Source organism: Sylvia atricapilla, chromosome 10, assembly GCF_009819655.1.
Source record: "Sylvia atricapilla isolate bSylAtr1 chromosome 10, bSylAtr1.pri, whole genome shotgun sequence".
Classification (NCBI taxonomy): Eukaryota; Metazoa; Chordata; class Aves; order Passeriformes; family Sylviidae; genus Sylvia; species Sylvia atricapilla.
This window is the reverse complement of record NC_089149.1, coordinates 1312584-1320750: the sequence shown is the minus strand read 5'-3', so window position 1 is coordinate 1320750 and position 8167 is coordinate 1312584. Positions and strand designations below refer to the sequence as shown.

Here is an 8167-nt window from a genome sequence, read left to right as displayed (position 1 = left end):
AAAAAAAAGGAAAAAAAAAAAAAAAGGGAAAAAGTTAAAAAAAAAAAAAACAAGCACACCCCCTCAAAAAAAAAAAAAAAAAAAAAAAAGCATACGAAAGAAAGAGAGCGAGAAAAAAAAAAAAGGCGGACGGGAGATATATACTTATTTAAGGAATTAAGAGGACGCGCAGCTGGGAAGTTCACAGGTTTTTGAAGCTGAGCTTTGCTGGTTTTGTTTTGGTTTGGGTTTTTTTCTGCGAAGTTCACTTTAACGCAAGAGATTTGATAAGAGAGGCGGGCCTCCTTTCACGTTGCATCAGGTATTTGAGTTGAACAACCGCGTCTGGAATAGCGACAAAAGGGAAAAGAAAAAAAAAATTTAAAAAAAGAGCGAGAAAGACGATGACGAAGAGAAAAAAGAAAAGGAAAAAAAAAAAAAAAAAAAGAGACAATGATTTCTCTGCGAATTTCTAATGGGAAACTGTCCGGGATACTTCCTCCAGCAGCATTCCGGGTTGCATGTATTTGTATTTCATTGATGGAGTCCTTTGATTCACTTGCACTTCACCCTCATCTTTAGTAGAAAAAAAAAAAAAAAGGCAAAAAACAAAAAAAAAAAACAACCGAGACAACCACCAAACCAACCAACCAAACGTGGCTGGGTTCTTTCCCCTTTAATCTTGGAGGGGGAGCAGGCAGAGAGAGGCAGATCAAGCACTACCTTTGCCGCTCTTAAATCTTTGTTGGTCCTTTGCTGCCCCACCTCTGAAATAAAAAAAGGAGCTGGAAAGCGCCAGGAGAGCGGAGTTCGCCTCTCTTTGCCGGGGCTCTCCTGTCCTGAGGGCAAAAGTAAAGGGAAAAAAAAAAAAAAAAGAAAAAAAAAAAAAGGAAAAGAAAAAAAAAAAAAAGAGAGAGAGAGTATTTAATTCCCAACCACCGCTTGACACCACGGCAAATTCCAATAAGAGGTACTGGGTACATGTAAAATATGTTGATACACACGAACAAAGTTTATTTTGGCTATAACTTGTGAATTGATAGTTGACTGTCAAACATTTACATTTTATCTCATAAAGGTGTATCTATTCACGTAACCTTGTGATTTTTTTTTGTTGTTTTGTTTTGGTTGTTATTATTATTATTATTGTTATTATTTGAGAGACGTATAGCTATTTAACCTGGGGTACCCTGCAGTCGGTGATTGTTATCCCAGATTTTTGCCATCGGACCCTCATGCTTATTGCCGAGACAGAGGGAAAGCTCTTCTACGCGGACTTTGGTATGGACGGGCTTTGTATCTATTTGTTCTCCATGAAAACGAAATTATTTATATTGACCATATTTTTTCTAGTGTATTTTAAGTTATTTAAAAAAGGTTACCAAAAAAAGAAAAAAAAAAAAAAAGAAAAAAAAAAAAAAGAAAGCGAGATGCTGTTATCTCATTGCATTTGTTTGTCAGTACAATATATTTTGTTTCACTCAGGTTTTGCTTCATTTTTTTTTTTTTTAAATCCATTCCCGACGTCACGGATTTCAAATAAGTGCCAAGTATTGAATTGAAGACGCTGTTGGCTGAAGGGGGGATGGTTTTAGGGGCTAGTCCCGGCTCTCAGCCGGGGCTGGGGGTGTCCAGCCATCGGTGATGTTCTTTCTTTTCCCTCTTCTCCCCTCCTGTAGAGCTCGCACGTTTCTTTCTGCTCCGCAGGTATCGCGACATGCCGACAGCGCTCAGCACCACGAGGAAGCGCCGCTCGCCTCTGCGCAGCTTATTTTAATTTTATTTTTTTTTTCCTCCTTCCTTCTTCCCTTTCTCTGAGTTGTTTTATTTTTTTTTTTTCTTTTTTTTCGGCTGCACAAACCGGGAGACGCTCCGTTCGCGTTGGGCTTTTTCCTGCGGACCCACGGCGGGCGGCCGAAGCTCTTTTAGCAAAAAAAAAAATTTTTTTTTTTTTTTGGTGTCTTTTACGAGTTCTGTCAGGTTCCCTCAGGTAATAAAAAGCGAGGAAAGAGGAACAGCCTCGGAATCTTTTCCAGAGGGGGAAAGGGGGATCCGGGCTGGGGAAAGGGGCTTTGGGATGGGGAAAGGGGGATCCGGGCTGGGGAAAGGGCTTTGGGATGGGGAAAGGGGCTTTGGGATGGGGAAAGGGGATCCGGGATGGGGAAAGGGGGATCCGGGCTGGGGAAAGTGGGATCTGGGATGGAAAAGGGGCTCCGGGATGGGGAAAGGGGCTCTGGGATGGGGAAAGGGGGATCCGGGCTGGGGAAAGGGGGATCCGGGATGGGGAAAGGGGGATCCGGGATGGGGAAAGGGGGATCCGGGATGGGGAAAGGGGCTTTGGGATGGGGAAAGGGGATCCGGGCTGGGGAAAGGGGGATCCGGGATGGGGAAAGGGGATCCGGGATGGGGAAAGGGGGATCCGGGATGGGGAAAGGGGGATCCGGGATGGGGAAAGGGCTCTGGGATGGGGAAAGGGGGATTCGGGCTGGGGAAAGGGGTTTTGGGATGGGGAAAGGGGCTTTGGGATGGGGAAAGGGGATCCGGGCTGGGGAAAGGGGGATCCGGGCTGGAAAAGGGGATCCGGGCTGGGGAAAGGGCTCTGGGATGGGGAAAGGGGGATCCGGGATGGAAAAGGGGATCCGGGATGGGGAAAGGGCTCTGGGCTGGATAAAGGGGCTCTGGGATGGGGAAAGGGCTCTGGGCTGGCTAAAGGGGCTCCGGGCACCACGGGATTCTCCTCCCGGAGTGTTGGGAAGCTCGGGGAAATCCCAGCGGGAGGAGCCGCTCCGGGGCTGGCCATGGCCGGGGCTGCAGGAGGATGCGCAGCCCCCGAGGGGAAGGGTCGGGAATGACTTTAAAAAGGTCAGGAAAGGTTGGGAAGGGTCCCCCGAGCCGGCTGCTGCGGAGAGCAGCGATGGGAGAGCCCGAGGTGTCCCCGCGGGGTGGGCAGGGACAAGGACAGGGACAAGGACAGGGACACTCGGAGCCCTCCCGCCTTGCTCCAGGAGCAGCTCGGCCGTTCCTATGCTAATAACGGGCTGGAAACGATAGATTTTTACATTGGGTATAAACGGCTTTATCCCAGCAAAAGTGAGACGCTGCTGATTCTGAAGTCAATAAAAACCCCGGTGGTGTCGATTGATCCCGAAGAGGGCAGTTCATTAATAAATGTGCATTAAGCACAGACATCCCCCGGACGCCTTCTCCCTCCTCCAAATAAACCTGTCAGGTCCAACCTGCTCTCCCCAAAGCACAACTGCTTCAGGTGGAGCTGCCCATCCCACCTTGGGCAGGTTTTTTGGGGGTGTGACACAAACGTGGTGGGTGCAAAGGGAACCTCGAACCTTCCCTCAGCTCTTGGCACGTCTGCCTTCGAGATGGGTGCAATAAAAAGTCAGGGAAAATGGGGTTCCACCCTGTCAGGGAAGGTGGCTGGATGGTGTAAGAGAGCTGTGATTAAAGTAAAATAGCCTTAACAGGATGTTTTTGGACAGGAACAACTCACATTCCTGGTTCCCTTGGATTGGAATCCTGAATAAGTCTGCAGGCCAACAGAAGTTGGCCAGGACTCTTCTGTTGCTATTTTATTTCTTCAGAGTGTCTGAAGCTCTATAAAAACCCGTAGATTTCCCCTCCAATTTAATGATGGCAGTTTCAGAAACCAGCCAGGACTCTCCATCTCTGCTTCCTGCAGATGAAAATGTTCTCCTGGGAAGGACGTTTGGAGAAGGCATCCAGAAATCCTGTAGGAAAGGAATAAACACCTCTTTCTGTCCTACAGAGCTGTCCCAGCAGGACCCGATGTGGATTCCGAGGGGCTGAAGGAGCACCAAGAACATTTTGTTGTCTCTCTGCAGCAGCAGGAGAGAGGAGAGGGGAGCACCCAGAGGTGTCCCAGGCAGCTCCGACCCTGCACGGATCTCCCAGAGCCGGAGAGGAGAAGGGAAGAGAAGAACGTGGGTAAACCTGCCCAAAGAAAGGTGCACAAAGAACCTGGTGGTGGTCACTCACAGCCCAGCTCGGCTTTCCAAATTGCCTTTTGGAGGAGGAGGAGGAGCAGCAGCATGGGAAAAAAAGCGCCCGAGCCTCTGGTTTGCAGCTCTTGGAGAGAGCTGTGGCTGGGCAGGCAGGGAATAAATCACGGCTTGTGCTAACACTACACCCTGTGCTCTTTCCTGCCCACTAAATATTGATACTTGTTCCATTTTGTGGCTCTTCCCGTTCTGTTTGTCCTTGAATTCTCGAGTCTTTGGCTATTTCTGAGCCTGATTTACCTGGGAGGTGCCAGCAGGTGAAAGGGCACCTTTAAGGTCACCTCCTGAGTCGGTTTAAGGAATAAAAAGCAGCAGATCTGGATCACTCGGGTGGTTCTGAGGCGGGCAGCAAAGTTCTGCGAAGGAACTGGAAAAGTTGTGCTCATTTTTGACCTTTCCTGCCTTCAAGGCCTGGTTTTCCTGGAGGATGCAGTGAGTGTTCCCAGCCACGGGAGCTGTCACTACTCACACTTTACACCACACTCAGCCTTCTCTCCAGGTGTTCTTTAGGCAATTAAGTTGGTGTGAGTGAAGGAAATCCTCAGAATTTTCGACGCCCCGAGGTCTCAAGGTTCTGGTGGCAGACTGGGGGGGTTTGGGATGGGTTTGTGCTGCTTTGTCAGCCCCTCCTAATTCTGCTGGGCTGGCCTCAATTCCTGAGAGCAGAAGCAGCAGAGCCAAAAATCCAACAATCCAACAGTCCCCATCACCTCCCTCGGCCCTGTGGTGACACAGGAGCTGCTTTTCACCAGGTGAAGGGCAACACAATCCCCTCCCCGAAATGAGGCTGGGTTTGGGGTTTTGGATTTGGGGTCTGTGAGTGCCAGGAGCTGCTGCCTGCAGGAATGTGCCGAATCATCCCTGTGTGCATCCCCCTGCTCCCTGCTGCAGGGGCAGCCTCTGCTCCAGAGAGGTGATTTCTTTTCCTGGAGAGGGAAGGGAAGCTTTTCTCAGAGCAGGGAAAGATGTTTGGGGGTGTTTTCCTTCAGAGCAAAGGGTTCGTGGCCTTTGCTGCTCTTCAAACACCCTCGTGCCTTCAGCAGCCTCCTGCCCCACAGGGAAAAATCACCCAGGGAAAAAATCCCGGGAGAGAATTCCAAAACGGGGAGGTAAAAAGGCACAAAAGGAACAAGGGGCGGTTTGGATTTCTCAGGAAGCACCGAGGATGCAAAGCTGGGCTTGATAAAATACCAGATAAAAGCGCCAGAGCTTTGTGATCCTCTTGCTCCAGCTCATGGAGGGGACAGAGAACAGGTTGAATAATATTTTTAGGAGCTGCATCATCCTTCAGGCTGAGATCCCATGGGTGGCAGGGTGACACTCAGCTTGGTGCTGCACCCCTGGGTGTGTGTGAGGGGTCACTTGGGGACACCCCCTGGTCCTGTGGGGCAGCCCCAGGCAGCAGCCGCCTGCACATCCCTCTGCCAGCCCTTTGCAACTCCCTGGGTTCGGCATCCTCTGGACGAGGCAGGAAACATCCAGAGTTGGTCACATCCAGCTGCTGGAGTTTGGGATGCCCAGCTCAAAGTGTCCCCTGCGGCAGAATTGTCACTTTTGGCTTCCTGGGTTTGCACGGAGCGATCTCCCGTCGCCTTGAAATGGGAATTTTGCTCGGAATTCAGCGGCTGGGGGGTCACACTGACCCCGGAGGTTCTGCTCTCTGCTAAATCCAACTCTTTTAAACCTCCAGCCACCGTCCCTGCCCCGGCCCCTGCAGTGCCCCGGGGAGACTCTGACAAGCTGCACACTCCGTGTGACAGGGGGAACATTTTGTCACTCCCGTGTTGGGCAGCTCCTGCCTCCAGAGCCACCCAGCCCCAGGGTTTGCTTTTCCTGACAGGAGGGGAGCACCAGCCAGCAGCCGGCAGGGATGGGAACTCCAGCTGGAGGTGGAGCAGCCCAGGCAAGGCAGAGGGGCTGGAAAACAAGGATTGTCTGTGTCTTCCACAATCAGGGAATCATGGAACACCTTGGGTTGGAGGGGACCTTAAAGCTCATCACTTTCCAGTGCCATCCCCTGCCGTGGCAGGGACACGTCCCACTGTCCCGGGGACTTGTCCCACTGTCCCAGGGACACGTCCCACTGCCCCAGGGACATGTCCCACTGTCCCGGGGACACCTCCCACTGCCCCAGGGACACGTCCCACTGCCCCAGGGACATGTCCCACTGTCCCGGGGACATGTCCCACTGCCCCGGGGACACCTCCCACTGTCCCGGGGACACCTCCCACTGCCCCAGGGACATGTCCCACTGCCCCAGGGACATGTCCCACTGTCCCGGGGACACGTCCCACTGCCCCAGGGACACCTCCCACTGCCCCAGGGACACCTCCCACTGTCCCAGGGACATGTCCCACTGTCCCAGGCTGCTCCAAGCCCCAGTGTCCAGCCTGGCCTTGGGCACTGCCAGGGATCCAGGTGTAGCCACAGCTGCTCTGGGAATTCCAGCCCAGCCCCTCCTCAGCCTCCCAGCCAGGAATTCCATCCCAACATCTCATCCAACCTTCCCTCCATCCCTCTGAAGCCATCCCCCCTTTGCCCTGTCTCTACACTCGCTTAGAACAAGCAGCTGGATTTTGGAAGCAACCAGAAGAAGCGGCCAGGGCTTTTCCTGGAGGTGATTTCAATCCAGTGACTGAATTCTGGTGAGGGCTGGCCCAGGTGGGGTCTCCTCCTGATGTGCCAGAGGATCCAGGAGGGGCTTTGGCGCCCCAGCACAGACAGCCCTGTGCAAACTGTTACCATTAACACTTCCCACCCTCTCATTGTCCTTTGAGTAAATATTTAAACTGTGGAAACTTGGCTTGCACTTGCCCAGACTGGCAATCTGCTAGAGACTGAGATCCTGCCTGGATCCCCTGACAAAATCCCTGTGAACACTCAGAACATCTTTTTTTTTTTTTTTTTTTTTTTTTTTTTTTTTTTTTTTCACCACTCCTCTGCTCTGTGTACACGTTTTAATTATTATGCAGATTCTGGCTTAGGAAATATTTGGATTTGGAAGTGTTTGAGCATGTGGGAAGCTTTAGGAGGAAGGTAAACATATTCTTTGTTAAAGAAAATGTAAACGAAGAATTGCCCCCAAATCTCTGGGAGAGGTTAAATGCAGGACAATGGGAACCACATGGAAATGTTCCTGTTGTCCCTGGGCAGGAAACTCAGGGATGTCTCCAGTGCCTTTGGGGACTGCAGCAGGAATTCTGCTGGGGTGAAGTCCTGACCCTATAAGAGAAAGGAAACAGGGTAAGGAATTAGCTGGCTTTGATGGGTTTTAAATCACTGAATTCCAGACAGGTTTGGAAAGGATCTTGGTGCTCATCCCATCCCACCCCTGCCATGGCAGGGACACTTCCCACTGCCCCAGGAGCTCCAAACCCCAGTGTCCAGCCTGGCCTTGGGCACTGCCAGGGATCCAGGGGCAATTCCTGCCCCAAATCCCGTCTTATCCTTTCTCATCTCATCTGTGGTTTAGATTATCCCAATCACTTGAGGAGCCATTAATTTACAGAGGTCCCATGGCTACAACATCCCTCCTCACCCTGCACAGGGATGTGAGCTCACCCACAGCATTCCTGCTCCTTTTTTGAGCTGCTTTTCCTCCTTTTCCAATCCCTGCAGTGGGAATTGGGTTATTCCCACACCGCTGGAGCTGCAGGAGAACATTTCCTGATGGCATCTGGTGGTTTTCAGGCCAGCCCCTGACCTGCTGGAGGCAGTGGCAGCTCTGTCCTCCAGCCCTGACAGAACCTTGGTGGGTTTTGTTCCATGCAGCTGACAAAGAGCTTTGCAACCTTCAGCAGATGACAATTTTTACACGTGTAATCAGTTTAATTGCACAAGCCCTTTACAATGTTTTCCTTTACCCAGGTAAAGGATTCTGTACGAATTTCAAAACTAATTGCATCGCATTAATACCGCTGAAGGAAACGGGAACATTTGCAATTCATGGGTTCTTTTACCTTCAGATGTAATTAATTGGGATTAATTTCTAATGAACCTGGGTTTTGCTTGTAATCAAGAGCTCCTTTTCCTGGGCTGGGGAGATGCCTGTGAGTTTTCCCTCCTTGCACAACCTCTGCCCTGAGCTGTGTCCGTGGAACAATGGAGAGGCAGATTTACAGGGTGCCAGCTCTGCCCTGGGCCTGCAGAAAGAT

The 8167-nt window shown here is 51.1% G+C and overlaps 1 long non-coding RNA gene across 1 annotated transcript in view; it reads left to right on the top strand.

Annotated features, from left to right (window-relative positions):
- Positions 1 to 7896, top strand: part of LOC136365325 (uncharacterized) — a 133193-nt gene extending 125297 nt beyond the window's left edge. Inside the window, exon 3 of the long non-coding RNA XR_010744345.1 lies at positions 7887 to 7896. This is a non-coding gene — a long non-coding RNA (uncharacterized lncRNA). The remainder of the gene's footprint in view (positions 1 to 7886) is intronic.
- Positions 7897 to 8167: the final 271 nt, after the last annotated feature.